Source organism: Capsicum annuum, chromosome 11 (genome assembly GCF_002878395.1).
Source record: "Capsicum annuum cultivar UCD-10X-F1 chromosome 11, UCD10Xv1.1, whole genome shotgun sequence".
NCBI classification, from domain to species: domain Eukaryota; kingdom Viridiplantae; phylum Streptophyta; class Magnoliopsida; order Solanales; family Solanaceae; genus Capsicum; species Capsicum annuum.
Window position 1 is genome coordinate 123,324,424 of NC_061121.1, and position 9,018 is coordinate 123,333,441.

Here is a 9,018-nt window from a genome sequence, read left to right on the forward strand (position 1 = left end):
TGAATACAAAGGGTTCATATGCATGAACAATACTAACTGACTGTACATAATATTCATAATACATGATTTAAAACTTGATTCTTGGGCTTCATGGATGAAAGGAATACAAGAATGAACACTATATATACGGAGTTAATGAATTTAGAAGGATTGATGGAGAGTTCTTGTGATTTGGCTCTTGAATTTGATAGCTAGGGTTCTTGTTCTTGAGAGAGAAGGATTTTGTTCTTGAGAAAAAGTGATGTGATAGGGTTTTTAGGGCATAATTTCATGGTTAAAGGCTAATCTGGGTCATAGAAAAAGACCCAATTGCCTTTAGAAGGTTTTTATTTTTATTCCTTGAAAACCCAATTTGGGCACCTAGCCTAAAACGGTGCTATCGCATCGTGCCATTGGAAATTGTCAACTGGGAACTGGGTTGACAGCACAATGCGGTGAAATCGCGTTGCAATACTAGATGGGACCTGGAATCTTACCGCGATGTGGCGGTATCTTGCTAAGACACTGGAAATTGACAACTCTGGATTTGAGCCTTAGTGCGACGCGCCTTAATCACGGAGGCCCACTATATTTTGACGATTTCCATTTTAGCATGCCCTCCGACGCGTTGATGGCTCAGGTGGCACACTGTATTACTAAAATGGCTTTAACTCTTCGCCCGAGTGTCAGATTTGGGCGAATTTGATATCGATGGAAATCTTATTCAATTTTCCACACAAAAAAGTAAAAATCTTGAAAATTTCACATGTATAAAAGTGAATTCATCTTTTAAATAAAGTCTAACATTTTTAGGATGATTTTAAGCTAGGTTGAAGTACAGGGTATTACAATATCTCCCCCTTGGGAATATTCATCCTCAAATGAGACTAATTGAAATGGGAGAATTGATGAGCTGAAGTTCATACTGAACATAAGCAACTGAAACATGACTACCTGACAGATATTTCTGAGATTCATACTGAGCATGCATATCTGATGCATGATTTCATGACTTAACTGACTCATGAATACATGTCTAAGATTTCTGATAACTGAGTTTCTCATAAGGAGAATACATGTCTGATGCATGAACAGATGACTGATATGATGCATGAACATATGATTGAGTATGCAATGGTAAATGGATACCAAGTTTAAAATGGGAATCCAAGCATGAACTTGGTTTGTAACTGAAATTTAAACATGAAATTGAATAAGCTTTAAGGAAAGCTATTACCTTGGGTTGAGTCTGAGTTTTGTAGATAAGAGGTGAGGGTTCTTGGATCGCAAGTTTGCTTTTGCTTTTCAAGTAGCTCATTCAACGGACTGATTCCGCCAAAAAACTTTGACTAGAGGGACTTCTTTGTTCCTTAGTCTACTGGTAGTCAAGGATTTTGACTGGAATCTCTTCATAAGAGAGGTTGTTCTGAGTATTTACGACCTCAATAGGGACTACGACTGCTAGGTCACCTATGCATTTCTTAAGCAAGGAGACATGAAAGACTGGATGCACTAAAGCTAGACCTGAAGGCGACTCAAGATCATAAGCTATTTTGCCAAAGTGACTGAGAATTTTGAAGGAACCGACATAGCAGGGACTGAGCTTTACTTTCTTGCTGAACCTCTTTACTCCCTTCATGGGATAGATTTTCAAACACATAAAATTTTTTGACCTTATCTCGAGATTATGTCTGAACACGCAAATGGGAACCTAAGAACATGGCTGAGTCTATAACATATGACATGAATTGGGTATCGTGAACTAAATTAAGCCATTGAGTACATGTCTTACGTATGATATTAGAGCTAGAGGGTCAACCTATGGGTACCCACAATTCCAAACTAGATTTGTTACACAAAGAGAAATTAAAGGGTTTAGGGCATGATAGCTCGGAGGTTATAGAGCATCTCCCCATTGGGACATTATGTCCCTAGAAGAATACTGATTTGACTGAGATACTGAGGAAAACTGGGATGATGCATCGGGCACCTATGAACTGAATCGTGATTGAATATCTGGGATCTAAAACTAAGATATAATACGCGAGCTGAGCTGATCTTGCAACTACTGGGACTTTCTATCTTGGAATAGTTACATTCTTGAAATTTTTGATAGTAGGAATAGGAGGAAAGATGGGAAACCGCATTGTACGAACTTGTTGCCTGATTGTTAAACTGAATTACTGGTTGATCGATCTAACTCATACTGAAAACTTATGCTTAACTGAAATACTTCTTATTCACTTGAGACTACTGAAAATATTTGCATGAGTTCTGAGGACGAATGCCTAAATATAATAACTTATCTAATTAACTGAATGACTGATAGCTGAATACTGGGTTAGCAAAATGGAACTATACTTAGTCTTGAATAACTGGACTGCAACTGTAGAGCATTATGCATAGGAGATAAGGACTGACTGAGTGACATGAGATAACTGAGCAGAAATTAAGGGTAGCTGTATTATTTGAGAATACAACACCAGGAGTACAACATGATTCTGGAATAGTCTTGTAAACTGAGGTGCTGGAAGGCTGACAACTGAGTAACTGATAACTATATGCTATGGTCGAGTAAGCTCAAAAATAAATTGAGTTACCAACCCAATTACTGGGCTAGGACTAGGACTGAGATTGTAGCTAAGACGATAATTGATACTATAACTGTAACTAAGTCTATAGCTTGGACTGAATACTAGTTTCTGATTACTAAGGTTTAGAATTGTACTGAAGTACTAAATTTTGATGGCTAAGTAACTGATAACTAAAGCCATGGTTTTGTAGGACTATGTGAGTCCTTTACTGAATATTAATTACTGAACTGACTCCGTAACTGAGACTTGAGGGATAGAACATCATCCTAACGGATTCACTAAGGGATCTAAACTGAGGGTATACATGACATAGTTTGAGTTTGGCTGATCATTAGGAGTGGAGCATGAATCATGTGGGCTGAACATACTATAAGACAAGACATGAGTATATGAGTCATGAGCTGCATGACCTGAGTCTAGAATTTCTGTACTCATGGAACATGATTCGTAATGTTGAGTGAACTGGGATTCCTCATACTAGGAACTTGAAATGCACATGATCCTAAGAGAAGTGTGTGAATGTAAGCTGTGTTCATGGAACTAAAACATAAAGCATGCATAAGTATCATGATGGTTGAAGTACAAAACTTTGCACTCAGGTAGGAATGGGTCGAGAATAGTCTTCTCGTACTAAATTTCTACACATACTAGCATCATTACCAAAATCCTGAAGGCCTGACTTTTTGAGCTATCATAACCAGACAGTTCCTGTATACCTGTCGGGCTGTGTTAGACTGACTCACTGGGGTGGAGACTCGAAAAGGTCCTGTTAACATTTGGTCTGACCTTAAAGTTACAAAAGAAAAAAAGCATCTGAATCTGAAGAAGCGTAAACATGCAAGTGAAAGAACTATAACATACCAATGACTACATCAGGAGAACTTTCTTGATATTATCGGGACTGAAGTGCAACAAGTCTATTTGGGCGTTGCCCACTGATAGCGCTGGAATTGGCACCCTGCTGATTCAAGCGATCAGACTGAGCTGAAGGATGACTATGCTGACTTTGATGACCAGTCCTAGGACAATCTCAGACTTTGTGACCTATCTCGCCACTTCCAAAACACACATCACTGCCGGCTCTACTTCTACCCATATGATACTTACCACATTCTTTGCAAATCGGATGAGTGCAAATAATTCTTCCACTATTCTGAGATTTGGAGCCTGGCCCCCTATCTTTGCCACCATTTTTGAACTTAGGAACTGAAGCACTGGCTGAGGAAGGAGTTAGAACTGAAAACTTATGTCTATGCTGAGAATGGTTACCACCTGCGACCCTGGCTGAGAAAAACTATTACTACCTATTCTGGCTCTCTTATTCTCTCTCTCCTTCTTCTTAATTTTCTTCTCTTCAATCTATTGAGCATGGACCATAAGTCTAAATATGTATATTTCCTTAAGCAACATCTCACTCCTATACTCCTTTACCACTCTACCTGAAAACCCAGACACAAACTTACTCATTTTGGATCTACTGTCTGCTACTACATGGGGAGCATACCTGGCTAACTAGGTGAACTTAAGGGAGTATTCTTTTACACTCATGTTACCTTGTCTGATATTGAGGAACTCTAACACATTGGCTTCTTTCTACTCTATGGGAAAGAATCTATCAAAGAAGGCTGTAGCAAACTCTTCCTATTCTATGGCCTCTACATCTGTACCTCTGTCTACCTTCCAGTTTTTAAACCATGTATCAGCTATATCTTATAGCTGATATATGGCTAACCCTGTACTCTTACTGAAAGTCACTCCCATGATGTTTGTGACTTTTTAAACCTAGTCGAGGACTTCTTGTGGATCCTCTTTGGACTTAGAACCTGAGAATAAGGGAGGATTTATTTAGGTAAAGTCTCAAATCCTGGCTGCAGCTGAATTGGCCACTGGGTTGGCCAGAACAACAGCTGGTCATTCTGAGTAATGACTGAATTGGCTAGAGTAGAAAAGGCAGTCCTAAATTTTGCATGGGAAACATGTTCATCCAGGGGATCTGCCTAAACGGACTGAGGTGCTGACTGATTACCGATTCTCCTTTCGCTAGCCCCTTTGGAAGGCATATTCTGTAAGAAAGAGGAAGAAGTGGATTGGACTAAGAAATTAATTGGAGATTATGCTTACTGGCACAACATGAATACTAAAAGAGGGAAACTATTCCTAAAATATCTCATAGCCTCCTACACATAAGTGTGGTGCACAACACATCTCTGCACATGACTCTACTCGATACGGTTTTTCAGACTTTCTAGGACACTTTTGAACCTTAGGCTCTGATACCAAGTTTGTAATGCCCCGAATCTAGTACCCGAAATGTTACACGATGCTCATGACCCCGAAGGACCACTAGCTAACCCATGACTGATATCTGTAACTGAGCACTGAATAATATACTATAATTATGCGGTATATAAGCTGTACGACCATATGGTTCAAAACTAAACTAATACTGAATATAAAACAATGTCTTTAATGGGGTATAACAATACCTAAAACTAAAATAAACTATCTGAACTGTAGTCTGAAAGCCTCTAACAATCTGAAATTTATAGAGTTGATGGGACATGTCCCCAACTAACTCCGAACTACTGAAATAATAAAGTAATAGAATAATCATGCTATCCTCGAATGTTGAGGACTCACTACTAGTTTAGCTGCTGAACGTCTGATCTACTAAGGATACTCAGGATCTCGTTCTTCTAAACCTATGGTATAAAACACCATAGCAAAAATGCATCAGTATGTTGAATGTACTGGTATGCAAGTGAGGTAGGCTGAATATAAAGGGTTCATATGCATGAACAATACTAACTGACTGTATACATGAATATGAGAATACATACATAAATACATAACTATAACTGAGGTTGTGATATGACTGAATATTGAGTTCTGACTATTGAGAATATTGACAACATGGATTTACTGATATCTGAGTTTACAACTAACTGATAATCGAAAGACTATTTCTGACAGTCCTGATTATAAATAACTAATCTAAATATTATACGGAGTTGGATGACTGTATCTGATAGTCCTGAAATATGATAGAACTAGCTGAGTTCCATATTGAGCTAAGTGACTGTGTCTGGTAGTACTGAAATCTGATGGAACTAGCTGAGTTCCATACTGAGCTAAGTGACAATGTCTAACAGTCCTAAAAGTTGATGGAACTAGCTAAGTTTCGTACTGAGCTGAGTGACTGTGTCTAATAGTCCTGAAATCTATAGAACTGGATTGAGTTCTATTACTGAGATTGAATCTAAAACTGAGACTGTGGGAGGTAATCATCTAATCGACATGCCCCAAATCTGAACTGGTGGGGTCCAACCTATAACCCCAGATGGAAGGGTGTCAGTATCGTGCCATGGGTAAAGACAAGTTGTGAGTAAACCCTCTCTGACAGGGAGCTCTTTCGTTAACCCCTCTTGTAAGAAAACCTCAAATGAGATGTATAGTCCCTAAACTCGTAAGGGTACATCTCAACCTATGCTAGCTACATAGTTCTGTAATGCAGGGATTGCTACTAAGGATCACATCCTCTACTGGCTGACAGTGTGTGTCCTCATCTCTGGATTCACTCGGTCCTGAATCCTACTCCTATCTGAATAGACACTTAACATGATTAACTAAATTGAACTTGACTAATTTCATTGAGCTTCATTGACTGGCGGAATACTACTGAGATTACTGAAGTACTAAACTTTTTTAGATTATTGGATTACTGAGTTTACTGAGTTTTCCTGAGTCACATGACTGACGAAATTCTACTGAACATGGATTGACTGAGGATATCATCAAAACATGACACTGGCTCTAGGAATACAGCTAAATTGTCGTGTACAAGTACCCCCAGGACTCGATAGCATGAAACTGACAAAACTTGACACTTCCTGAACGCATGACCAATATCAACAATTCATAATACAATAAGTTGGGGATTTTATGAAGTACATGGTTATCATAATCTTGTACTTGGAAGGAATGCATATAATCAATGTCATAATTCCATATTCTAGCATCATGAGCATTTCAACAATATCTACATTGCACATCAATAGCATGGGAGCTATTTGAACATAAGGGTAAAACATAAATCCATCACTTAAGTCACAATTGAACTATATTACATGATTTCTAGTCTTCTAGGCATTTTATTAAACAACTTACATGCACCACTTAGGGCATAGGTATAATCATCAATTAACACCTCATAAACCACTCAATTCATGGATTTAAAATCATATACTAACGTAATTCCATAAAAACACATTAAGATTCCAATATGGGAAACATACAACATCAATCATATAAACATAAACAACCCATAACATAATATTCATAATACATGATTTAAAACTTGATTCTTGGGCTTAATGGACGAAATGAATCCATGAATGAACAATTTACGTACCTGAGTTAATGAATTTAGAAAGATTGATGGAGAGTTCTTGTGATTTTGCCCTTGAATTTGAGAGCTAGGATTATTGTTCTTGAGAGAGAAGGATTTTGTTCTTGAGAAAAAGTGAGGAAAAGTTATGTGATAGGGTTTTTAGGGCTTAGTTTCATGGTTAAAGGCCGATCTAGGTCATGGAAAACATCCAATTGCCCTTATAAAGTTTTTATTTTTTGTCACTGAAAACCCAATCTGCCCGCGGTGCTATTGCATTATGCCTCTGGAAATTGCCAACTGGAAACTGGATTGACGGTGCGACACGGTGAAATGCATTGCAATACTGGATGGGACCTTGAATCTTACCGCGATGCAGTGGTATCGCGCTGAGACACTGGAAATAAAAAAATTTAGATTTGAGCATTGGCGCGATGCTCCATAATAGCGGAGGCCCACAGGATTTTGAAGATTGCCATTTTGGCATGCTCCGCGATGTGTTGATGGCTCAGGAGGTATACTGTCTTACTAAAATGGCTCTAACTCTTCGTTCGGGTGTCGAATTCTGGCAAATTTGATATCCATGAAAAGTTTATTTAATTTCCCATGAAAAAAAAGTTAAAATCTTGAAAATTCCACAGGAATAAAATTGGATTCATCTTTTAAAGAAAGTCTTTAACATTTTTGGGACGATTTTAAGCTAGGTAGAAGTATGGGGTATTACAATTTTATCCTTTTCCTTGAGTTACAAGCTATCATTGCTAAACTTCTCCAGATGCTATGTCCCCACTTGACATAGGGCCCCGAGCATCTTCTTCTCTTCTTGTGTAGTGATTAGACAATCAAAGTCATTCGTGCATTGACTTTGGGGTGGTGAGCTTCCTTTCTTCAGAAGACATTCATCCTTGGTCTCCTATCTTTAGACTTTGTCATTTTTTACTTGGTTTGGCCATTGTCGGGGGCTTGTCACAACATGTATATTTCTAAACTCTGGGTATAGAGGTATTATGGATGACTGTGGACTTGGGTGTATTAGTTAGTTAATGAATATAATGAAGTGTTTAGACTTATTTTTAAGTTATGACTTGAAGTATGTTTTCCGCTATCTTATTATATGGTCGGGATTCTCCCGACCCATGTAATTGTTGTGATGATTGTGATGGGTTTTTGGGGCATCTTTCAGTTCACGTGGGCTTGAGGTACCCCTAATACATGGCCTAATTTTGGGGCGTGTCAACTCTAAACACAGTGAATTATACAACATGGACATTAACTTACTAGGAAACAAGCGAAGTCTCAAATTATACAACATGTATCAGTAGACAAAAATGCCCATTTCTCAATCTTTTTGTCATGATACAGCTTCATCTTCTCCTTGTACAAAGCTTCAATCTCGTAAGCCCAGAGCTAGAATTCATCCAAATTATTCACTTTACTCATTCTTAGGTCTGCAGCATTGCTCCACTAATAATTTAGCTTTTTTAAATCCCATAGTGCCTTGTGCTCATGGTCAACCAGTAAGTGGCATGCCTTGTCATACACAAGCTTATATGGAGGGTCACCTATGAGGGTTTTAAAAGTTTTTTGGTAAGCTCAAAGTGCATTGTCTAGCTTTCTTGACCAATCAATCTTGTTGGCATTCCCAATCTTCGCCAATATGGGCTTTATCTCACAATTATTGACCTCAACTTACCCACTTATTTGGGGATGGTAAGGTATTTCTACCTTATATTTTACTCCATACTTCTCCATCAGGTCCTTAAATAGATGATTACAAAAATGGGACCCACCATTACAAATGATAGCATGTGGAGTACCAAACCTCGAGAATATGTTCTTAAAAAATATGGTGATACTGTGGCCCTTATTATTGGAAAGTGCAACCGCTTCCACCCAATAAGAAACCTAGTCAATAGCTACCAATATATACTTTATACCATACGAACTCACAAAAGGACCCATGAAATCAATTTCACACATATCAAATAACTCAAGCTCGGGAATAGGTGTCATGGGGAGCTCATGCTTCCGTGAGATATTTCCTTGGTGCTGGCCTTG